The sequence below is a fragment of the Hyla sarda genome, chromosome 3 (genome assembly GCF_029499605.1).
Source record: "Hyla sarda isolate aHylSar1 chromosome 3, aHylSar1.hap1, whole genome shotgun sequence".
Taxonomy (NCBI): Eukaryota; Metazoa; Chordata; class Amphibia; order Anura; family Hylidae; genus Hyla; species Hyla sarda.
In genome coordinates, this window is record NC_079191.1 from 295,214,342 (window position 1) to 295,239,413 (window position 25,072).

At 43.8% G+C, this 25,072-nt stretch overlaps 1 protein-coding gene and 1 long non-coding RNA gene across 12 annotated transcripts in view; one reads left to right on the forward strand and one right to left on the reverse strand.

The window, feature by feature from the left end:
- EGLN1 (egl-9 family hypoxia inducible factor 1) overlaps window positions 1-25,072 on the forward strand; it is a 501,918-nt gene that overhangs the window by 159,548 nt on the left and 317,298 nt on the right. The window lies entirely within an intron of this gene.
- On the reverse strand, window positions 5,162-6,873 carry LOC130362435 (uncharacterized). Its single transcript, XR_008891421.1, has 3 exons — window positions 6,659-6,873; window positions 6,414-6,554; window positions 5,162-5,637 (listed from the first exon to the last, which is right to left on the reverse strand). It is a non-coding gene; the product is annotated as an uncharacterized LOC130362435 (long non-coding RNA).

The following is a 25,072-nucleotide window of genomic DNA, read 5'->3' on the forward strand; positions in this document are numbered from 1 at the left end:
TCCCAGCAATGGTCAGTATACGGGACAGATTTGTGGTCCAGAATTGACTAAGGGAAGGGTATTACCACCAAACATGCGACATGGTTCCCCGGGAGTTCTCACATCTCCAGCAGAGGTCAGAAACCGCAGGGAACATCTTATGTAGGACTACAGGGACCCTATACCATCTGGTCAGGATTTTATAGTTTGTATCTTGCGCCCGACATGAGATTGGCAATTTGTGACACATCTGGAAGGCCGAAGCCAAATCAGATGGAACAAAGGTCGTACCCAGTTCCTCCTCCCAGGCCCTCACAAACTTCAGGAGACGGAGCTCCACCTCATCAAGGAGAAGGCCATAAATTTGGGAAATAGCCCTGGGGACTGGCGAGGAGGAAGTGCACAGAATCATGAAGGGCAGCAGGGGCCTATTCAGTCTCAAGTTCCTACCCTCAGTCATCACAAAGTGGTGGAGTTGTACATATTGCTGGTGTCTGGCCGGTGTTCGGAGGTGTTCTGGCACAAGGTCTTCATATGGGCGGAGGAGGGAACCTGTCATAAGGTCTCCAAGGAGAAAGATCGGAGGATCGGTCCTGCCCAGGAAGAACAGTGAACTCCGGGCGCGAATCTCGGGTTGCGCAGGACAGGTACTAGCTGGCCATCTGGGGTCAGGCTCCCTGAACCGGGCAGGTAGCGTCTAAGGGCCATGTACAGTTCTCTGGAGACCCATGGTAAGGTAGTGTGTATCACTGCGGGAATGGAGCTAGGTGTCAACCAGGGGAGGGACAGAATCTCAAACCCGGTGCCTGCCAATTCAATCCCCACCCATCGTTTGGAGGAGCGGCCGTGGATGAAGTCCAAAAACCTAGCCAATGTAGCTGCAAGATAGTGGCCCTGCAGTCCGGGACTGCCAGCCCCCCTGCTTGTTTGCGCCTAGACAGCACTTCTCTGGAAAGTCTCGACGTCCGCCTCGCCCAAACGAATTTCCTGAACATTCTAGAGATCTTTTGGAAGTAGGAGGTAGGGATGGCCACAGGAACTGACGAGAAAAGGTATAACAGTCTGGGGAGAATATTCATTTTAAGTATGTTAGCCCTACCCACCCACGAGAAAGCGCCAGAAGTCCACTTTGTAAGATCCCTATCTAGAGACCTGAGCAAGGGAAGGAAGTTAAGGGAGTAGGCAGTGGACAGGTGCACGCCCAGATATTTGATGGACTGAGATGCCCATTGGAAGGGGTGAAGCCCCTGGAGTCGGGCAACCTCTGATCTTGGTAAAGTAACGTTTAGGGCTACACTTTTCGGTATGTTAATTTTATAATTGCTAAAGTGTGAGTAGAGTTGAAGTGTCTGAGTAACAGCAGGTAGGGAAGTGCGAGGGGCTGACAGATATAGGAGCAAATCATCAGCGAACGCTGAGCACAGATGCGTATCGCCATTCGAAGAGAACCCCTCTATCCCCGGGTCATTTCTAAGGGCGTTCAAGAGGTGTTCCATACAGAGTGTGTAGAGGAGGGGGGGGGAAAGCCGGCAGCCCTGGCAGGTACTGTTACGGATATGTATAGGAAAGGGCCCCGTTGATTCTCACTCTTGTCTGTGGACTGCGGTAGAGCGCCTGTATGCGTCCTAACATCGAAGTGCCTAGCCCTATCTGCGCTAGAGAGGCCCCCATGAACCTCCAGTCCACCTCGATCAAAAGCCTTCTCGGCATCAAGGGAAAGGAGCATTAGGGGGGCATGCTCGGCAGTAGCTTTATGCAAAACTGAGAATGCACATATGGTATTATCCCTCGCCTCACGTGAGCGAAGGAAACCTGACTGATCAGGATGGACCAGAGGTCCAAGGACAGCCACCAGACGGTCCGCCAAGAGTTCAGTGAATAACTTAGTATCTGTGTTAAGAAGAGATATGGGGCGATAGCTAGCGCACAAATTGGGGTCCCTACCCTCCTTGGGGATAACCACTATATGAGCACTAAGGGCCACCGAAAGGAAGCCCACCTCCTGGGAAATACAATTAAATGTTCGGCTCAGGATAGGTATTCACTCAGATTTCAGTGATTTATAAAAGTTAACGGTGTAGCCATCGGGGCCAGGGCTCTTGCCCGAAGGCAGTCCTGCTATGGCCAGGGCAATTTCCTCCTCCGTAAAGGGGGCCTCCAGGGCCTCTATATCACCGTCAGACAGGCGGGGGAGAGCAGTGTTTCTGATATAATCAGATAGGGAGATGCATGGCAGTGGAGAGGGGGGGATGCGTGGTCGGGGCAGGTATGTTGTAGAGATCGGTATAATGGCGTTCGAATGCCGCCAGGATGTCCGGGGTCAAGAAGGACTTCCCTCCCCCCGGTGTGCGAATAGAAGGGATGTACTGGGAAGCACGCTGTTCCCGAAGGGCCCTTGCCAGGTACTTCCCCAGTTTATTGCCCCACTCGTCCAGTTCTTTTTTTTAAATGGATTTGAAGGGCCTTCATATTAGAAATACGCCATGAATGACCCCAGTTTATAGAAACTGCACCGCTCAAAGTATTCAAAATTACATTCAGAAAGTTCAACCCTTTAGGTGTTTCACAGGAATAGCAGGAAAGTGAAGGAGAAAATTCAAAATCGTTGAGTAATAGGAAATAAAGCCACCCAAATTTGTAACCCAATTTCTCTCAAGTAAGGAAATACCTCATATGTGGATGTAAAGAGCAACAATGGGATTTTGGAGAGTGAATTTTGCTGAAATGTTTTTTTGGGGGGGCATGTCGCATTTAGGAAGCCCCTATGGTGCCATAACAGCAAAAAACAAAACATGGCATACTATTTGGGAAACTGCACCCCTCAAGGAACATAACAAGGGGTACAGTGAGCCTTAACACCCCACAGGTGTTTAACAACTTTTTGTTAAAGTCAGACCCAGTGAAATTTGCCTTTTTAAAATTATATGCTTTTGCCCTCCCAACCTGTCTTTGTTTTTTACACTTTAAGTAATAAATAAGTATATTGTGGTTGCTATTACCAAGGTTTTAACGCATAGTTACATTCCCAACCAGCTCTGCATTGTTAGAAATTACCAGATCCAACAGACCATCATTTCTTGTTGGGTCCTCCACAAACTGCCCTTTAAAATTATCCTTAAATATATTAAAGGGGTTCTCCGGTGCTTAGACATCTTATCCTCTATCCAAAGGATAGGGGATAAGATGCCTGATCGCGGGAGTCCGGCCGCTGGGGACCCCTGTGATCTTGCACGCGGCACCCCGTTTGTAATCAGTCCCCGGAGCGTGTTTGCTCCGGGTCTGATTGCCGGCGGCGTGTGATGTCACGCCTCTGCCCCCGTGTGACAGCTATCACGCCCCCTCCCGTAGGCTTGCATTGAGGGGCGCAGCATGATGTCACACGGGGGCGGAGGCGTGACATCACACGCCGCCGGCAATCAGATCCGGAGCGAACATGCTCCGGGGACTGATTACAAATGGGGTGTCGCGTGCAAGATCACAGAGGTCACGCCGCCGGCCCTGTGGTCGCCGGTAATCAGACCCGGAGTGAACACGCTACGGGGACTGATTACAAATGGGGTGTCGCGTGCAAGATCACTGGGGTCCCCAGCGGCGGGACTCCCATGATCAGGCATCTTATCCCCTATCCTCTGGATAGGGGATAACATGTCCAAGCACGGGTGTCTATAGATTACACCAAAAATTATCTCTTCAGTCTTTGCCTCCTTCTGTAATTCTACCCACAGGGATTCCACATCCTCAGAATCATTGCTCACTATGGCATCATTCACACTGACTTTCATACCGCTTCTAACATACAGACATACTCCACCACCTCTCCTGTTTACCCTATCCTTGTAAAACAGTGTAAACCCCTGCAGATTGACAGCCCAGTTATGTGAGGCTTAATAGAAATGTAAAGTGTATGTTTACAAATGCCAGAAGTCTAGCAAATAAAATGGGGGAGCTTGAGGCCTAGATCCTGGAGGAACACATTGATATAGTTGGGGAGACATGGCTAGACTAGCCATGTCTCCCCAACAATATCAATGTGTTCCTCCAGTATCTAGGCCTCAAGCTCCCCCATTTTATATGCTAGACTTCTGGCATTTGTAAACATACACTTTACATTTCTATTAAGTTTTACACAATCAGTCTCACTAATGGGATTTTTTCGAGTTATTGGGGCTAATGGGATTTTTAGAGTTACTGTGGCTAATGGGATTTTTTGAGTTTCTGGGGCCAATGAGATTTTTTGAGTTACTGGGGCTAATTAGATTTTTTGAGTTATTGGGGATACATATATTTATGCTATGTTTATTTTCACATGGATCTCCCTATCCACTGCTATTAACCTTCCCCCCACAGGTCTCTTTTCCACCCACCATTATGTCCTGACCCCTCTCTAACCTATCTGTCCCACTATCTGCTTGATTTGCTTTATTATCCTCCCCTTAGTTACCTAGTTTAAATACTCTGCCAACCCTTCCAGGATTCTCTCCCCCAGCACAGCGGACCCTCTTCCATTCAGGTGCAAATTATCCGTAGAATAATGTACCCCAATGAAAAATCAGCCCAGTGCTCTAAAAACCCAAACCCTTCCCCCTTACACTACGCTCCCGCTGTCTTTCCTGCGATGCGCATGGCACAGGATGAATTCCAGAGTAACACCTAGTTGCTTATAATTATTCTTTTAAGGACCTCCACCTACCATTTATTCTGTCGTTGGTTCCCACGTGGACCATGACAGCTGGGTCATCCACAGTCCCCCCAAGTCAGGGAGACAGCAAACCATTCGGTTGAGGCGGTCTTGGCGACAAATTATTCTGTCAGTCTTCCTGATTATAGAATCCCCAACAACCACTAACTGTCTTGGCCTACCTGCGTTACCTTCCCCCGCACTACTAGTTGGACTGTTCCCCGCCTGTTAGGGAGACTAGTATTCACTAGGGTTGCCATCTCTGACACGGAGGCTCTCGCATCATCACCTAACTTGGCAATTTTGCTTGGGAGATCAGAAGCAGAAGTTGCCTTCAATAACTGCTTGCTCTGTAAGCAGTATGCTCTTTTCAAGATTGCTTTCTATCCAACAAGAAAGCATAGGGTTGGGAAAACAGGAGATAGGGAGGGAAGATCACAGACTCGAAGCTTTATTGAAAGACAAAAGACACACAAGGGAGAGGGGGTTGGAAATGGGTTTTAATCCTCTTTCTCCTTGACGTCCAGACTCTCCCTGATGGAATATATCCTCAGCAAGCTGCGGACCAGCCTGTGGAAGTCCTGGACGGACATCTCCGAGTTTAAAATAAGTTGTTTCCTGGCAAACCGCAAAGCATTTTTTATAACAGTTCATAAGGCGCCAGCCCCCCCTGGAGAGCCCCGACAGTGCAATATCCAGGAAAAGTCAGTAAAGCACAAAAAAATGCATTAGGCTACTCCTGGGATCAGAGTCTGTAAGTTCATATTCCAGTGCGTTTAGCAGGGCCAGGGCAAATAGACACTGCCAAAAGAGATGCAAAGTTTTCTCGGTGAATGGGCACCTTGTGCAGCACCTGTTCTCAGGAGCAGAGCCTCTTGAATGGCCATCCATGCCAAGTCTTTCTGTTGGAAAGCTGCTGGAAGCTACAGATTTCCAAACTGTCTTAGCAGTGGCTTCAGAGAGCCCCGGTATAGACTCCACTGAAAGAGAGAATACTGTCGTAACAATCTAACAGTCTAGCTAGAAGGAATCTTAATCAGAAAGGATCCCTGAAGGTTCCAGGGCAATAAATCATAAACAACCTTTAAGGGATGACCCCCTGTAAAATCTTAATGTTTTTGGAATTCATTAAAATAACATGACATATACCCTTCATGAACAATTGTTAAAATTGTTAGTGGTATCCCTGTGGTCAATTTAGGAGGGGGTAGCTTCTCCTAGTTTATGATGTGGTGCTGTCAATTGTATTTATGTTTGTATTGTGCGCCCTATACTGCGCACATATGGTGACAGCACACACTCTCCACAATTAACTGCCACTATTCCGCTGTATGAAAACATGAACCTAGCCTCCCCGACGTTTTGCTGAACGAATCAGCTTTGTCAAGGGCTGTGAGGCTCCTGTCCCTCCGGTCACCGGACCTGGCTTATGTTCGTGAAGGGTATATGTCATCTTATTTTAATGAATTTCAATAAACATCAAGATTTTATGGGAGGTTTCTAGTAAGGGTTTTCCCCACTAGGGGGTCACCCCTTAAAGGTAGCTAGAAGGAAAACACAATTCTAGGTGCACTTACAGAAGTTACCCATGCTGAGGGGTTTTCATAAACATTGTGGTGACCTGGGTCTATATTAGAAATGTACAATGTATATTGTATTCTATTCCTCTGCTATAATATTTCCCTAAGGGTCAGAATGTATACACAGACCTCAGATCAGGGGGACCTGCCAAGCTGTAGCTGAGATAAACACTCACCAATTTGAATTTCTCGCCCTCAATCCTGCATGCGGGGATCCCAATGAAATCTCTAGAAGCGGAGAAGTGAATTACGGTAAATGCAGGAATAGCGTTCGGCACAGCACTGCTTATTGTGGCTTTTGGCAAGTTCATATACACCTGTGTTGGAGGTAGCAACTGCAGTGAATCCGACCTGGGGTGCTCAATTTATTTGAAAACAGTCCATATGAATGCAGCAATAAAAGAAGGTAAATGGCACTCACCAGTGTCGTAGTATAACAAACTTGTTTATTCCATAAAGTGCAGCATAATGACAGACAAGGCAAGGGAGGACTTGGACGCCGTCCACGTAGCGGTGATAGCTATTTCGTGTGCGAGGCACACTTCCTCAGACCACTCCCCTACTACCGCCGGAACTCAGGTTAAATACCTGTGCTCCGGTGCAGATGGGCGTATCTCTTAACTTACAACTGTGCAAAGGGACATAGAAAAAGAAACCCAAAGTGAAACACAGACAAGTTAAAAACAAATACACCTTTGCGGAGAACCAGAAGGGGATGCAGGTAAAACCTTATAAATAAAAATTGCTAGGTCTACCTTGTCATTCAACCCTAAAGTGCCTTGTGCCTTAGTGCGCAAAATCCATCTTGTTTCGCTCTGGAGTAATGTTTTTCTCCTATCACCGCCGTCTTTGATGTTAGCTCTTTCTATTCCGAAGAATTCCAATACTTTGGAATCTCCATTGTGTTCTTCTAATACATGATTAATTAATCTTGTAGAGCCCTTTAGCGTTTTTAAAGAATGTATGTGTTCTCGGAATCGTGTGTGCATGGGGCGCACAGTGCATCCAATGTAAAAACGCCCACAAGAACACACGATTCCGTAAACAACATAATCTGTACGGCAGCAGATAAAATCCTTTACTGAAAAATCGCAGCCCCCTAGGGAAAAATTCCTCCCTTTTTTTAGGAAGCTACACCAATTACAACTTCCACAGCGGTGATTACCTACTAATGTGGATTTGTTCAACCAGTTGCGATTTTGTGATACAAATCTGCTGTGTGTTAACACATCTCCAATATTTTTTGCTTTTTTAAAAGTAACAAATGGTTTTTCAATTGTAACATCTGATAAAAGGGGATCTTTTTGAACCAGAGGCCAATAACGAAAAATAGCTTTTTTAATGATGTTAGCTAGAGGGCTATACTTGAATACAAATGAGAAACATGTAGATTTTTTTGTAACATTAGATGCGAATTTTTTTCCAGTTTTTTCTACTGCTTTCTTTAACAGGATATCTCTTTTCTGTATTGATGCTCTTTTTAGAGCTTTTTCCAAAACTTCCGGCGGATAACCCCTTTGCTGCAACCTATCAGATAATTCTGAGGCTTGTTTCAGAAAAGATTCTTCTGTACTGTTTATACGACGCAGTCTTAGGAATTGTCCGTAAGGTACTGCGGTTTTTACATGTTGTGGATGATAACTTTTATTATGCAGCAAGGAGTTACCCGCCGTTGGCTTCCGGAAACCTTCTGTGAGGAGGATTCTGCCCTCAGGGATTACAAGGACATCAAGAAATTCAAGTTTTTCTTTGCTGGTTTTCGACGTGAACTTTAAGTTCATATTGTTTGAAGTATTAAGGAAAGTGACAAAATCTGCGAATTCTTCTTCTGTTCCCGACCATATAAGAAACACGTCGTCCACAAAACGACTGTAACTTTTAATTTTACTTATGAATTTATTGGACGTGGAAAAAATATACTCTTTTTCAAAGATCGCTACAAACAGATTAGCGAGGGTGCACGCCACTGGAGTGCCCATGGCCACCCCGCTAATCTGTCTGTACCACGTCTCATTGAATTGGCAATCCTGCATGCGGGGATCCCAATGAAATCTCTAGAAGCGGAGAAGTGAATTAAATGGATCAGAAAATTATCTTTTTAAGTTTTTAACAAATTTTCTAATGATATGTGGCTGATTTTTATGTCTCAATTAAAGCACAATCCTTTTTGGTTATCCAGCACTATAAAATTAATACTAGATTTCTGTTTAACCCTTTAAGAACGCAGCTTATTTTAAGCTTAAAGAGGCACTGCCATTGTTAAAAACTTTTCATATATTGCAGGACTCATTATAATATGACATTTCACAATATACACCTGATAAAAAAAATTTGAATTTTCACCTGAAATTCAAGCTCAAAATAGCCACAACTAGGGGTCGCCTGTCTTTTAGCCAGACAGACTAGTTTAGATTTTACAGCATACTGCATACCGGCCGTAAAGCATACCGATATCCAGTATAGGAGATTTCTATTGTGTATGCAAAACTACAGATAAAGGATGTGTGGACATGCTGGGAGCTGTAGTCTTAAAACAGCTGGAGGCAACACTGCTCTAACACAGTTATTTACAAACATTGCAGCTTCAGTTGTTACTCAACTACAACTCCCAGCATGCTGAAATAGTCAAAGCTTTCTCGGACTCCTGAATGACAAAGAAGTTGATCAGACATTCAGGGGTCTGTGAAAGATGAATGACACACATAGTGACAGCTATGCTGATTATCATCCAGCTTTACTAGGAGAAGATAAAACAGATAGAACATGTATTCATAAAAATGCTGTACTTTTATCTAAAAAATCCTTGCACTAATTTTATAAACATCTATTCTTATATTTATACATTTTATCCTGTTATGAATTCATCATAATGTCTTCTGATTAATGCAGGCAAGCTCCAAGTATCTTCCTCTGACACATGACACAGTATAAAACCAGAGAGGAAAGGGTTACAGAGTAGAGAGTACTCATTGGCTGACTGCACAGGCTTGCTCCTGTGAGGGAGACAGACTGACATGCCCCCTCCAGCCTGCACAATGAAAAAGTAACTCACCAGCAGATAAATGCTTATATCTCTGGATATATAGGTCCGAGACACATAAAAATTATATGCACATGATCAGGATTGGTTCCTGAGTAACATATCACTTTTTTCCTTTTTTTTTTTTGCACTATGACAGGTACGCTTTAAGGACGCAGCCAAATTTTTCAAATCTGACCTGTGTCACTTTGTGCATAACTAACTCTGTGATATCATTTCGATCCTGAGATTTTTTGTTTTTCAAGATGGTGGTAAATTTTCGTTGATACTTGCATAATTTCTTTGTGAAAATTCAAAAATTTCCTCAAAAAATTAAAAAATTGTGAAATCCTCTGCTTGTAATGAAAATGGTTATGCCAAACAAATGACATTTTGGGGGAGATTTGTCAAAGCCTGTCCAGAAGAAAAGTTGCCGAGTAGCCCATAGCAACCTATCAGATTGCTGATTTCATTTTGCAGAGGCCTTTTCAAAAATAAAGAAGCTATCTGTTTGCTATGGGCAACTTTTCCTCTGGACAGGTTTTCATAAATCTCCCCTAATATGTCTACTTTGTGTTGGCATAATAAAGGAGACCTGTTATTACTTTTTGCAGACATAAGAGGGCTTCAAAGTTTAGAAGAAATTTTTCAATTTGTCACAAAAATTTGAAAATCTGGATTTTTCAGGGACCAGTTCAGTTTGTAGTGGATTTGAGGGGCCTTTATGTTAGAAACCATCCAACATTACCCCATTATAAAAACTGCACCCCTCAAAGTATTCAAAATGATATGCAGTTTGTTAACCTTTTAGGAGTTCCACAGGAATAGCATGTTGTAGCCCCATATTTCATTTTTACAAGGGGTAAAAGAAGAAAAAGCCCCTAAAAATGTTTTAACCCAACTTCTCCTGAGTATGGAAATATCCTATACTTGGATGTAAAGTTCTCTGCGTGCGCACTGCAGGGTGCTGACTTTTGAAAAGAGAATTTAGCTGAAATCATTTTGGGGGGCCATGTCACATTTATAAAGCCCCTTTGGTGCCAGTATATTGGAAACCCTTATGTGACACCATTTTGGAAACTACATCCCTCAAGGAATGTAATAAGGGGTACAGTGAGTATTTATACCCCACAGGTGTTTGACACAATTTTGGAACAGTTGACTGTGAAAATGAAACATTTTTAGACTAAAATGCTGGTGTAACTCCTAATTTTTCATATTTACAAGGGGAAAAAGCCCCACAAAATCTGTAACCAAATTTCTCCTGAATATGGAAATACCCCCATGTGCGGGCGGAAAGTGCTGTGTGGGTGTATAACAGGGCTTAGAAGGGAAAAATCTACATTTGGCTTTTAAAGAATAGTTTTTGGGGGCCATGTCACACTGACAAAGCCTCCATGGTGCCAGGACAGTTGAAAACCTCAACATGTGAAGTTTTAGAAACTACACCTCTCAAGGAAGGTAATAAGGGGTGTAGTGAGCATTTACACTGCACAGGTGTTTGACACAATTTTGGAACAGTGTGTCGTGAAAATGAAAAATTTAAATTTTTACACTAATATGCTGGTGTAACCTCTAATTTTTGTTTTTCACAAGGGGTAAAAGAAGCAAAAGACCCACAAAATTTGTAACCCAATATTTTATATAATATGTATGGAAATACCTCGTGGAAATACCCCATATGTGGATGTTAACTGCTCTGTAGCTGCACGGCAGGGCTCAGATGGGAAGAAGTGCCATTCGGCTTTTTGAGAGAGAATTTGGCTGGAATAAGTTTGGGGCGCTATGTTGCATTTACAAAGAGCCCCCATGGTGCCAGGAATGAAACCCCCCCTCATGTGACTCAATTTTGAGAACTACACTCTTTAAGGAATGCAAAGAGGACTGTAAAAAATAAAAAATTACCGTATTTATCGGCGTATAACACGCACTTTTAAAACTTAAATTTAAGGCAAAAAGTCTGCCTGCGTGTTATACGCCAATAAGTCTTCTGGTCACTGATTTAAAGCTAACGCAGCAGCGTCTGCTTGTTAAGTATTAACAGCACGGCCGCGGCCACTTTTAATCGGTGACCAGCGGCGTCTCCCCCCCGCTCTGTCACTTGTTTTCTCCCGCACTATCCACAGGTACTGGTGTGGTGGATAGTGCGGGAGACGCTGATTAACCCCTTAAGGACCCGGGGTTTTTCCGTTTTTGCATTTTCGTTTTTTCCTTCTTACCTTTAAAAAATCACTCTTTCAATCTTTCACCTAAAAATCCATATGATGGCTTAGTTTTTTGCGCCACCAATTCTACTTTGCAATGACGTCAGTCATTTTACCAAAAAGCTACGGCGAAACGGGAAAAAAAATCAATGTGAGACAAAATTGAAAAAAAAAATGCCATTTTGTAACTTTTGGGGGCTTACGTTTCTGCAGCGTACATTTTTCGGTAAAAATGACACCTTCTTTTTCTTCTGTAGGTCCATACGGTTAAAATGGTACCCTACTTATGTAGGTTTGATTTTGTCGTACTTCTGGAAAAAATCTAAACTTCATGCAGGAAAATTTATGTTTAAAATTGTCATCTTCTGACCCCTATAACTTTTTTATTTTTCCATGTATGGGGCGGTATGAGGGCTAATTTTTTGCGCCGTGATCTGAAGTTTTTAGCGATACCATTTTTGCATTGATAGGGCTTATTGATCGACTTTGGAATTTTTTTGCGCGCACACCATTGACCGTGCGGTTTAATTAATGATATATTTTTATAAGTCGGACATTTCTGCACGCGGCGATACCACATATGTTTATTTTTATTTACACTTTATTTTTTATGGGAAAAGGGGGGTGATTCAAAATTTTAATAGGGGAGGGGTTAAATTATCTTTATTCACTGTTTTTTTTTCACTTTTTTTTTTTGCAGTGTTATAGCTCCCATAGGGACCTATAACACTGCACACACATAAGAAACCAGTGATCGATGATTCTGCCGCTTGACTGCTCATGCCTGAATCTCAGGCACTGAGCATTCATTCGGCAATCGGACAGCGAGGAGGCAGGTAGGGACCCTCCAACTACAACTCCCAGCATGCCCGGACAGCAGTTGGCTGTCCGGGCATGCTGGGAATTGTAGTTTTGCAACATCTGGAGGTCTGCAGGTTGAAGACCACTGGATGGCATAGGAGGAACATGATGGGGGGATGATGAGACAGGGGGAAATGATGAGGGGGGGGGAATGATGGGGGGATGAGACAGGGGGAAATGATGAGGGGGGGGGATGAGACAGGGGGAAATGATGAAGGGGGAATGATGAGGGACATGATGAGACAGGGTGGGGGATGATGAGACAGGGTGGGGGGGATGATGAGGGGGGAATGATGGAGGGACATGATGAGACAGGGGGGGATGAGACAGGGGGAAATGATGAGGGCGGAATGATGAGGGACATGATGAGACAGCGTGGGGGGATGATGAGACAGGGTGGGGGGGATGATGATGGGGGGGCATGATGAGACAAGGTGGGGGGATGATGAGGGGGAATGATGGTGGATATGATGAGACAGGGTGGGGGGATGATGAGGGGGGAATGATGGGGGACATGATGAGACAGGGGGGAGGCACTAAATGCTTAATGTCTGTATGGCTAATGGTGGTCTATGACAGGGGGAAATGATGAGACATGGGGAGATGATGAGACATGGGGGGTGGCGATGAGAGGGGGAAATGTGGCACAGGGACTGATAAAAGGGAAGGAATGATGTGGCACTGGAGGGGACGGGACCAAACTGAATATTTGCAGAATAAAATGAAGTTGGGGGGATGATGTGGCATTTAGTCCAAGTCATTTATTTTACATTTTATTTTTTTTACTTAAATTTCCCTGTTAAAATGGGGGTGCGTGTTATACGCCAGTGTGTGTTATACGCCGATAAATATGGTAAACTTTTTACACAAGCATGTTGGTGTAGCCCCAAACCTTTCATTTTTACCAGGGGTAAAATGAGAATATGCACCCCAAAATGTTACCCATATGTGGACATAAAATGCTCTGCGGGCATACGGCAGGGCTCAGAAGTAGTGTTGCTCGCGAATATTCGCAATTCGAATATTATTCGCGAATATCGCATATTCGCGAATTCGCGAATTTCGCGAATATAGCGCTATATATTCGTAATTACGAATATTCGTTTTTTTTTTTTTTTTTTCTTCTTCACAGTACACATCACAGTGATCATCCCTCTCTGCTTCCAGCTTGTGTGGTGTAAAGAAGGCTGTAATACTACTGTGTGAGACTGGCGTGCGTAAATTCGCATATGCGAAAATTAGCATATGCTAATTTTCGCATATGCGAATTTACGCGCGTGTTAATTTTGAATATGCCAATATTCGCTTATGTTAATTTTCGCATACGCAAAATATCCGCATATACGAAAATAAAACGAGAATATAACGAATATGCGAATATTCGCGAATATATGACGAATATTCGTCCATATATTCGCGAATATTCGCAAATTCGAATATGGCCTATGCCGCTCAACACTACTCAGAAGTAAAAACGCGCCTTTAGGCTTTTGAGGAGTGCATTTGACTGGAATAGATGTTGGGAGCCATGCTGCATTTGTAAAGCCCCAGTGGTGCAAGAACAGTGGAAATCCTCCACAAGTGACCACATTTTGAAAACTACACCCCTCAAGGAATGTAACTAGAGGGGCAGAGGGCATTTACACCCCACAGGTGTTTGACAGATTTTTGGAACAGATTTTAAGATATCAGCCATTCAAATGTAATGTTACACAATACTATTTTACAAAAAAAATCAGTACATAATGTATATGCAATCATTACATAATATGTTCATAGTATGAATTTATCTTATTTACCGTATATACTCGAGTATAAGCTGAGTTTTTCAGCACGATTTTTCGTGCTGAAAACACCCCCCTCGGCTTATACTCGAGTGAACTTTCCACCTTCAGTGGTCTTCAACCTGCGGACCTCCAGAGGTTTCAAAACTACAACTCCCAGCAAGCCCGGGCAGCCATCGGCTGTCCGGGCTTGCTGGGAGTTGTAGTTTTGAAACCTCTGGAGGTCCGCAGGTTGAAGACCACTGCGGCCTTCTACATCATCCAGCCCCCTCTCACCCCCTTTAGTTCTGTACAGTACTCGCCTCCGCTCGGCGCTGGTCCGGTGCTGCAGGACTGTCCGGAGAGGAGGTCGTCCGGTGGGATAGTGGTTCTGGGCTGCTATCTTCACCGGGGAGGCCTCTTCTTAGCGCTTCGGGCCCGGCCCCAGAATAGTCACGTTGCCTTGACGATGACGCAGAGGTACGTTCATTACCAACGTACTTCTGCGTCATCGTCCAGGCAACACCTCTATTCCGGGCCCGCAGCGCGGAGAAGAGGCGCCCCCAGTGAAGATAGCAGCCCGGAACCACTATCCCACTGGACGACCTCCTCTCCGGACAGCCCTCATACTGACCCATACGCCAAAAGCAGAGAGAAACAGCTTGTTACTACAAGGTCACATGAGGGAGAGAAAAAAAAGTAAGACAATACATCAATGCCGCTCTCACACAGAAAGTCTTGAGAGACAGGCTGCCCCCCCTTCTGCAGCATCGCTGAAGCTCTGTCAGCTTTGTTTACGAGCCGTAAGAGACTCAAAAATTCAAACACAGAAAAAAAGGGATTCACATAGCAATGAATCACAGATCACATGACAACTCGTCACAAGCCTATGTCTGAACTAAAATACAAGGGTGTTAAACAGAACAGAACAGTACATATTATCAACACATCATAAGCAAGAAGAGGCAAAGGGTTAAATGACTAATCCAAGAATGATCAGTGACATACAATTAAATACAGATACTAACCAGATATCAAGACACAGGATCAGGATTAGTAAACACAAACATTGAACTTTATCTTTGGGGATCAGAAATCACAACCAAACAAAACTAATAGTGACACAAATATATATAAATATATATATATATATATATATATATATATATATATATATAAACATACTTAGGCACAAAAGCTTATCAATAGCCTTCTAAAACAGCCTCACTGAGAGATTATATTCTGCTTCATTTAACTAAAACATTGCATACTCCAGAATTTCCACTAATCCGGCAACTTTCACATTTACTAAAAAGCATTCACAAACTATCCCATAAGGTAAACACTTATTTCTTTGTCTACAGTATGTGACGTACAAGTCCCTAGATGCCATTTTTAGACCATAAAGGTATCTGGAGAAGAGAAAAAAAAAAAGAAGAGAGAAGAGAAAAAAAAAAAAAGAGTTTCATTTCACGTTCTCTACCATTACAAGATTCACTTAAAAATGTAGCATGTTAGACACACCGTTCTGCATACACTGTAGACAACACAACTTGACAAACCAAACAACTTGTATGGAAATAACAAACATGTCTTAGGGGGGATTAAACTGTCAGAGTCACTGGTAGAGAAGGATCTGGGTGTACTTGTAGATCACAGACTACAGAATAGCATGCAATGTCAGGCTGCTGCTTCCAAAGCCGGCAGGATATTGTCATGTATCAAAAGAGGCATGGACTCAAGGGACAGGGACATAATACTCCCCCTTTATAAATCATTGGTACGGCCTTACCTGGAATATGCTGTTCAGTTTTGGGCACCTGTCCATAAAAGGGACACTGCGGAGTTGGAAAGGGTGCAGAGACGCGCGACTAAACTAATATGGGGCATGGAACATCTTAGCTATGAGGAGCGATTAAAGGAGTTACAATTGTTTAGTCTTGAGAAGAGACGTTTAAGGGGGGATATGATAAACGTATATAAGTATATTAATGGCCCATACAAAAAATATGGAGAAAAACTGTTCCAGGTTAAACCCCCCCAAAGGACGAGGGGGCACTCCCTCCGTCTGGAGAAGAAAAAGTTTAGTCTCAAGGGACACGCCTTCTTTACCGTGAGGACTGTGAATTTATGGAACGGTCTACCTCAGGAACTGGTCACAGCAGGAACAATTAACAGCTTTAAAACAGGATTAGATACATTCCTGGAACAAAATAAAATTAATGCTTATGAAGAAATATAAAATCTCATCCCTTCCCCAATATCACGCCACACCCCTACCCCTTAATTCCCTGGTTGAACTTGATGGACATATGTCTTTTTTCGACCATACTAACTATGTAACATACACATAGATTTCACAGAAAGCTTCTATTTTCTTCTTTTGTTTTAGTCAACTCAACTTGTCAACATTCCCATAACCTACTGTCTTTCCAAATGTTGATTACTCAGAATTCCATCACTGTCACATTCTGATTTAATTCTTAACTCCGTACATCCCTTTAGTCCTGCGTGTCAACCCCCTCGTCAGCAATACGTTTTCTGCAGTTCTTTTTTTATATGTCCTGACTTGTCACAATAATAACAAATTAGGGGTTTCCGGAGCCTGTCTCCTTTGTTATTCCGACCCTTACCTTGGGATTTTTCAGAGACATATGCTATCGTAGTCTTTCTAGGGGCTCCCCGTAGGTCAGATCCCCTGGGCTTTCAGTTGTTCCCTTCTCTGGGGTCTTAGACCGTCCACAAAAGCACAAACAAACAGTCTCTGTATTGCGTCACTGTTCATGTCCGAACCTTCTAGACTAGGGTAATAGTCAGATACAGTCTGGGTCGGGGTTTGAGTACCTACTGTCACCGTCCCCCTTTCTCTCTGTCTTTGCGTACAAGAGTTTTTAAGAGAGGTAATAAACATCTGTCTGGAGGTCTCTATTTTCCATTTTTTTCTTCTTATTGTCATATGTTCAACCTTCCTCAACACATTGTGTGGAGGTACTGATCAGACATCTGACTTGATAATCCCAATTGTGATCTTTCACTATGCCTTTCTTTCTCTCTGAAATATTTTTCCAAACCTCTGGATTCAATTGGTAATTTTTTGGAACATGGAATTCCTTCAGTATTCTCCCTAGCTGGACTACTGCATCCTTGCCATGTAACTCTTCAAGGATTGCTTTAAGAGCGTGTATCTGGGGTTCTCCGTCTGCCTTCTTGGACATTAGCTGACCCATCCTTAGCCGCCCGGTCCTAAGTAGCTTATTGGGGAAACCTCGTAGGTGTCTTTCCCTCGTTGCCGTCCTCTCAGGCGACTAATAGGTTAAAAGGCTCTCCTGGCCTTTTCCTGTGATGCATGACAATTCTGTATTAGACATTAGCTAACTCATACTAGCCGTCCGGTCCTAGGTAGCTTATTGGGGAAACCCTCGTAAGGTGTCTTTCCCTCGTTGCCGTCCTCCTAGGCCGTCCTTATAGGGTCAGTGTCCGTCTAGATGTGTTTTACCACACCTTATTCCCCCCAGACTACACAGGCTTATCACATGAATCCTGTCCTGGACTAATGATTTATTCCAGGCTCATGCTAGCAGCCAGATAATGGTTTATGTGATAGTATGGGATTTAAGCATAATCTGTGACCCCATTAGGCGCTTTCACAGATCAGTTCGGCAATACCCTCATAAAATCACATACCATCCTCTCTTGGCTCATACATTCATTCCATGTCTCCTTGCGGAGTAACAGTGTACTTATCCAACCGACTGAAGGTATATTGGTTCCTTGTCTTTTCAAATAGACCCACTATCACAGGAGTTTAGCTATTCTAAAACCCAGTCTAAGTGCAGGACCCACAGCCACAGATCTCAGGAGGGCACAGATATAAGAAAATAAAGCTTTTTCTTACCTGGCCAGGTGATTTCAGTCTGTGGTCTCTGGAGGCCCGAGCCGTAGTGGTCCCGCACTATAGCTGAGATGCTCCTTGTGATTCGGCAGCGGGTCCCTGTGAGTTCGGGCACCAAATAATGTTAGGTTCGACCCCAAAGGTCGAGACGTCTTCTGTCGGTGGATGCCCAATTTGTGCGCTGGAGGCTTGTAAGGGGCTGCAGTCCCCCCACCCTCCCCCAGCGCCACCTGCCACTCAAATCAAGACACAGACACAACAGCTGTGACCAAGTCGAGTGCAGTCTCTAAGACTGGCTCTTTACTTAAAATAAACATTCTTATACACGTATATAGGGCATGCGCAATAAACTTTAAATTGTATGAAAGACAGCAAACAGTAAATCATTTCCGTAGTCAGCAGAAAGTTGAAAACACGGATACATTGCTTAAGCTGAAATATAATGAACCATTGTTTCAAGGACACATCTGGGGTAGAAAAAGATAAGTGTCTGCATCCTGCATCCTTGAAGATAAGGCACCAACCGTCTTTAGTTCATAAGTTTAGGAGTTATGTAGAAAAACAAAAATCTTCTCAAACAAAATGGATTCTCCTGTACCCAATTCTATCACGCCTTAACCCATGTCTCCCGGGCCTAGTGCACCAGGATCAGGTGGGATTTGTTCCTGGTCACCAGGCCCCAGATAACATCAGGAAGGTCCTTGACCAGATACATTGGGCTAAGTCTACTGCTACCCCCTTGGTGGTTCTCGCCTTAGATATAGAAAAGGCTTTTGATTCTGTGTCTTGGCCTTACCTGTTCGCAGTGTTGTCTAAGTTTGGTTTTTCGGGCCCCTTTATTCATATTTTGCATCATTTTTACTTAGCCATGACTGCATACTTGAAATTGCCTTCCACATCTCCGCAATCCATTTCAGTGTGGAACGCGCCACGGGTATCCCTTGTCGCCGTCTCTCTTCGCATAAGTGATGGAGCCCTTGGCACAGTTGATTAGGGATCATCCTGACATCAGCGGCATGAAGATTGGCTCGTCTGTGTATAAGGTGAACCTTTTCACATATGACCTCTTGTTGACACTTACGAACCCTCTTTCTTTGCCGAATCTTTTTAAAAATTCTTAATGATTTTGCCCAGGGGTCGGAGTTGCGCGTAAATGTAATGAAATCAGAGGTTCTCTATTGTAATGTTGTAATATTCCCTTGCACATTTGATTGCCCATAATTTTGGCGTTAAAGACTCTTCCTCTGGTCTTTCCTATTTGGGGATTAAACACTCTATAGGGTTAACTACACCATGGTATATTGGGCTATTCGGGCTCGTTTTTCGTGGTGGAATTACCCTTATATTTTTTGGTTGGGTAGAGTGAATGTGGTTAAAATGGTTATTTTGCCAAGGCTGCTCTACTTATTTTGCTCCCTATCTTTTCTTTCTAATCCCCTTTTCTCCCCAGGCCTTTCCCAGACCATTTACCATTGGTAGATAGAGAAGAAGCTCCTTTGATTGAATAATTTCTCCTGTGGTTAGACTTAGCGCTCTCTGACTTCTCTTTGGGCTAGGCATGCCCTTCCCGATAGAGCTAACCAGATACTCTCCTTTTTTCACACCCAGACCTCGGGAACAGCTAATATTCGCCCCACTTTTTTTTTAGGCATGCTTTCTTTATAGACCCCTTTCCCCTCGGCTTCTTTCTTTGCTATATGAACGCTCCCCCACAGGATCAGAAGCTAAAGTTCATGTTAGACTAGGAGACTGACATCCACACCTCACTTTTGCTGACACCTCTGTCCATTTCAGGAACTGTCCAGGGCTGGAGCTAATCCCCATAGCAAACTTCTCCTTCTCTGGACAGTTCCTGAGACAGACAGAGCCGTCAGTCGAGAGCACTCTTTTCAGACTGGAAAGAACTACAGAACTTCCTCTGGTGCATACAGCAGCTGTTAAGTACTGAAAGGATTAAGATTTTTATATAGAAGTAATTTACAAATCTTTTTAACGTTCTAGCACCAGTTGATTTGAAAAAAAAAGTTTTTTACCGGAGTTTAACCCCTTAAGGACCTAGTCCATTTTCACCTAAAGGACCCGGCCATGTTTTGCACATCTGACCACTGTCACTTTAAGCATTAATAACTCTAGGATGCTTTTACCTTTCATTCTGATTCCGAGATTTTTTTTTCGTGACATATTCTACTTTATGCCAGATTAATAGAAAGGAACTTGCACTCCTATATCATAGATATCACTGTATTGGTTATAATTGCCCCTTTTGGAGTAGAATATTTTTATTTATAAAAAAATATCCCACTCCAAAAGGGCCATTATAACCCATACAGTGATATCTATGATATAGGAGTGCCAGTTCCTTTCTATTAATCTGGCTTAACTATTGTGAGTGCAACTTCTGGGTTTAAAGAATGTATATGGAAAGCGATCCCCCTGAACACGAGATGGATAATGCTTTAAACATGGGGCGTACGAATGCGGGCGCTTTTTTTTACATCATGTGAAGACAAGGATGAATTGCAAATGTTAAGTATTCGTACACTTGAAAATAAAGTGAACAACTTAGCAGAGAAAGAAGTATGTCTATTTTGGATGATCAACTCTTTGAACTCATACAAGGAGTGCAAACGGATCCCAAGAGGTCTAAGAGGGTATAAAGAACCAGTCCAGTTTGCTGATGATGAAGATTTCTTAACCAAATGGAAAGAGGCCCATCTCGAGCATACGTTCAAGCTTATGTGTATGATCCTACAAAGGAATGAAAGAGGGTATGAAAACATTACACAAGAGCTATGCCGTGCAAAAACTCAAGAACTCAAGAAACGGCACAAAGAGGAACAATCTACAGTATTCCTCAAGAAATTGGGATAAGAAATTACTTGTAATCCAAGCTGAAACCAAGGATAAGAAGAGGGACAAATTTATTAGAGACAAGCTACGAAAATGGCCGCATCTTCGAGTGGAATACCAGAAAAGTACTGCGACGTAAAAACCAAACTAGAAGAAAGAAACAAGACTACGGCATCACGGACTCTGACTCTAATCTTTCAGATGAGCCAAAAAATCCACAGGCAACTTAGAAACCCCTCGTCCCTTTAGGAGGCGGATCCGCAGAGGGCGGGGCATGAAAAACCAGGAGCCAGCAAGTGCAAAAGCGCAAGCAGGTCACCTGGAAGGACTAACTGAGTCTATGAAGCCAGTTCAGACTCAAAATGTCATTAATCATTAGTCCTTCCTAATGAATGCCTTACATTACAATGGGTCTTAATTATTGTCTTTCAGAACCGTTTGATTTAACTAACCTACAAATAGACATCTTTAAAGCCGTGCGAAAAATAAATCTGAGTCAGCACTTTAAAAAGGGTGGAGCCTATGAAATTCCTAAAAAAAAAAGAGGTGAAATACCTATGGAAATAGGCCCACTCGGTTTTAGCACCTGCACAGATTTACCTACTGATGTAAGGGAGGGAGCAGAATTGTTACTGGGATTGACCTCTGAAAATCTTAGCGGATCCCCTAGTGAAACCAGTGATAGCCAATATTTCACCGGAGTTAATGCATCAAACTTTTGTCCATCAATTCTACAAGGGAGTAAACTGGACTTTTTTTTTACAAGTCTAGTTACTAACAAAATCAAAGTATTGTTGTACCCTGAGGCAACAAAAAATTTATCAAAAACAGGAGGATGCATTAAAATGGTTGAAAAGTAGAGAGGACCTCATAATTAGAAGAGCAGATAAAGGTGGAAACTTGGTAGTTCTCTCTAAAGACCAATATAAAGCTGAAGCTTTGCGGTTACTGGGAGACACTGAAGTATATACGGGGCTAACGGAAAATCCCACTAATAAGTATATTGGTCTATTGCAATCTCTGTTACGAAAACACGTAGAGAAAGGTATTATATCCACTAAAACTGCAGAAAAACTGCTACCAAAACATCCAAGAAAACCTTATAGGTATTATTTACCAAAGGTCCATAAATCACTGACCCCTCCCCCGGGACGCTCCATTGTCTCCGGGATCGGGTCAGTGACAGAGGGCCTTTCGAAATATATAGACTGGTTACTTAGACCAATAGTCAAGGACCTCCCAACATACTTAAAAGACACAGACGCCTTTTTGAGGGTAATTAAGGAGATCCCATGGCAGGAAGATTATAGCCTTGCCTCTGTCGACGTGGAGAGCCTCTACACCTGGATCCCTCAAAAATTTGGGGTCCGGGTGGTGGGGTAGCTCCTCGTTGACATGGGCAAGGATCCATCCTTAGTCAGTTTTATTTGCGAATCATTAGAATTCATTCTTTCTCACAATGCATTTAGGTTCAATAACAAATGGTATAGACAGGACTCGGGGACCGCTGTGGGAACTCCTGTAGTATGCACTTTTGCAAATCTTTTCTTGGCTGCATATAAAAAATATTTCATGTTCACCCCCTGGAACCCCTTTGTAAAGTATATTGACACATTTTTACGCTATATGGATGACATATTTGTAGTCTGGAGAGGGAACTAAAATCAGTTCCAAGAATTCGTCGAGTATCTTAATGAGAACGGTAAATTTGAAATGCGGTTTACTTATGTGTATGGAGGTACTGAATTTGAGTTTCTGGATGTAAAGGTGGGAGTGGAGGAGAATCAAATTAAAACTTCATAATGACAGAAGAGCTACGGCTACAAACTCCCTCCTTCATTACCAGAGTTTCCATCCACTTCACGTCAAACGAGCTATTCCCTACGGGCAATTTGTCCGTCTAAAGAGAATAAATAGCGAGGATGAGTCGTTTGAAACACAGGCAAAAGAGCTAGCTGATAGATTAATAGCCAGAGGTTATCCCTATAAATCTATCCAAAAAGCATACAATAAGGCAAAATCGCTTAACAGAGCGGAGCTTCTAAAAGAAAAAGATAGAAAGTAAAAAAGGAATGAAAAGAGATTTGTCTTCTCTCTGAAACATTCAAATATGGATAGTATAGTCAAACAAGCAATCCGTAAGCATTGGGGACTAATTGAAGGTGACCCCGATTTAACCCCTTAAGGACCCAGCGTTTTTGCATTTTCATTATTTCCTCCTCACGTTCTAAAAATCATAACGCTTTAAAATTTGCACATAAAATTCCATATGATGGCTTATTTTTTGCGCCACCAATTCTACTTTGCAGTGACATTAGTCATTTTACCAAAAATCCACGGCGAAACGAAAAAAAAATTAATAGTGCGACAAAATTGAAGAAAAAAATTCATTTTGTAACTTTTGGGGGCTTCCGTTTCTACGCAGTGCATTTTTCGGTAAAAATAACACCTTATCTTTATTCTGTAAGTCCATACGTGTCACGATGCCGGCTGGCAGGTAGTGGACCCTCTGTGCCAGAGAGGGATTGGCGTGGACCGTGCTAGTGGACCGGTTCTAAGCCACTACTGGTTTTCACCAGAGCCCGCCGCAAAGCGGGATGGTCTTGCTGCGGCGGTAGTGACCAGGTCGTATCCACTAGCAACGGCTCACCTCTCTGGCTGCTGAAGATAGGCGCGGTACAAGGGAGTAGGCAGAAGCAAGGTCGGACGTAGCAGAAGGTCGGGGCAGGCAGCAAGGATCGTAGTCAGGGGCAACGGCAGAAGGTCTGGAAACACTGGCAAGGAACACACAAGGAACGCTTTCACTGGCACTAAGGCAACAAGATCCGGCAAGGGAGTGCAAGGGAAGTGAGGTAATATAGGGAAGTGCACAGGTGAAAACCCTAATTGGAACCACTGCGCCAATCAGCGGCGCAGTGGCCCTTTAAATCGCAGAGACCCGGCGCGCGCGCGCCCTAGGGAGCGGGGCCGCGCGCGCCGGGACAGAACAGACGGGGAGCGAGTCAGGTAGGGGAGCCGGGGTGCGCATCGCGAGCGGGCGCTACCCGCATCGCGAATCGCATCCCGGCTGGCAGCAGGATCGCAGCGCCCCGGGTCAGAGGACGTGACCGGAGCGCTGCAGCGGAGGGAGTGAAGCGAGCGCTCCGGGGAGGAGCGGGGACCCGGAGCGCTCGGCGTAACAGTACCCCCCCCCTTGGGTCTCCCCCTCTTCTTGGAGCCTGAGAACCTGAGGAGCAGACTTTTGTCAAGGATGTTGTCCTCAGGTTCCCAGGATCTCTCTTCAGGACCACAACCCTCCCAGTCTACTAAAAAAAAATTTTTCCCTCTGACCTTTTTGGCAGCCAAAATTTCCTTGACCGAGAAGACGTCCGAGGAGCCGGAAACAGGAGTGGGAGGAACAGATTTGGGAGAAAAACGGTTGAGGATGAGTGGTTTGAGAAGAGAGACGTGAAAGGCATTAGGGATACGAAGAGAAGGAGGAAGAAGAAGTTTATAAGAGACAGGATTAATTTGACACAAAATTTTGAAAGGACCAAGATAGCGTGGTCCCAACTTGTAGCTAGGGACACGGAAGCGGACATATTTAGCGGAGAGCCATACCTTGTCTCCAGGGGAAAAAACGGGGGGAGCTCTTCTTTTCTTATCCGCGAACCTCTTCATGCGTGAAGAAGCCTGTAAGAGAGAATTTTGGGTCTCTCTCCATATAATGGAAAGGTCACGAGAAATTTCATCCACAGCGGGCAGACCAGAGGGCAAGGGGGTAGGGAGGGGGGGAAGAGGGTGACGGCCGTACACCACGAAAAATGGGGATTTGGAGGAAGATTCAGAGACCCTGAAGTTATACGAGAATTCGGCCCATGGAAGGAGATCTGCCCAGTCATCCTGGCGGGAGGAAACAAAATGTCGCAAATAATCACCCAGGATCTGGTTAATTCTTTCTACTTGTCCATTGGACTGGGGATGATATGCAGAGGAAAAATTTAATTTAATCTTGAGTTGTTTACAGAGAGCTCTCCAGAATTTAGACACGAATTGGACCCCTCTATCCGAGACAATCTGCGTAGGCAACCCGTGAAGACGAAAAATGTGTACAAAAAATTGTTTAGCCAACTGAGGCGCAGAAGGAAGACCAGGAAGAGGGATGAAATGTGCCATTTTGGAGAATCGATCAACGACCACCCAAATAACGGTGTTGCCACGGGAAGGGGGTAAATCAGTAATAAAATCCATACCAATCAGAGACCAA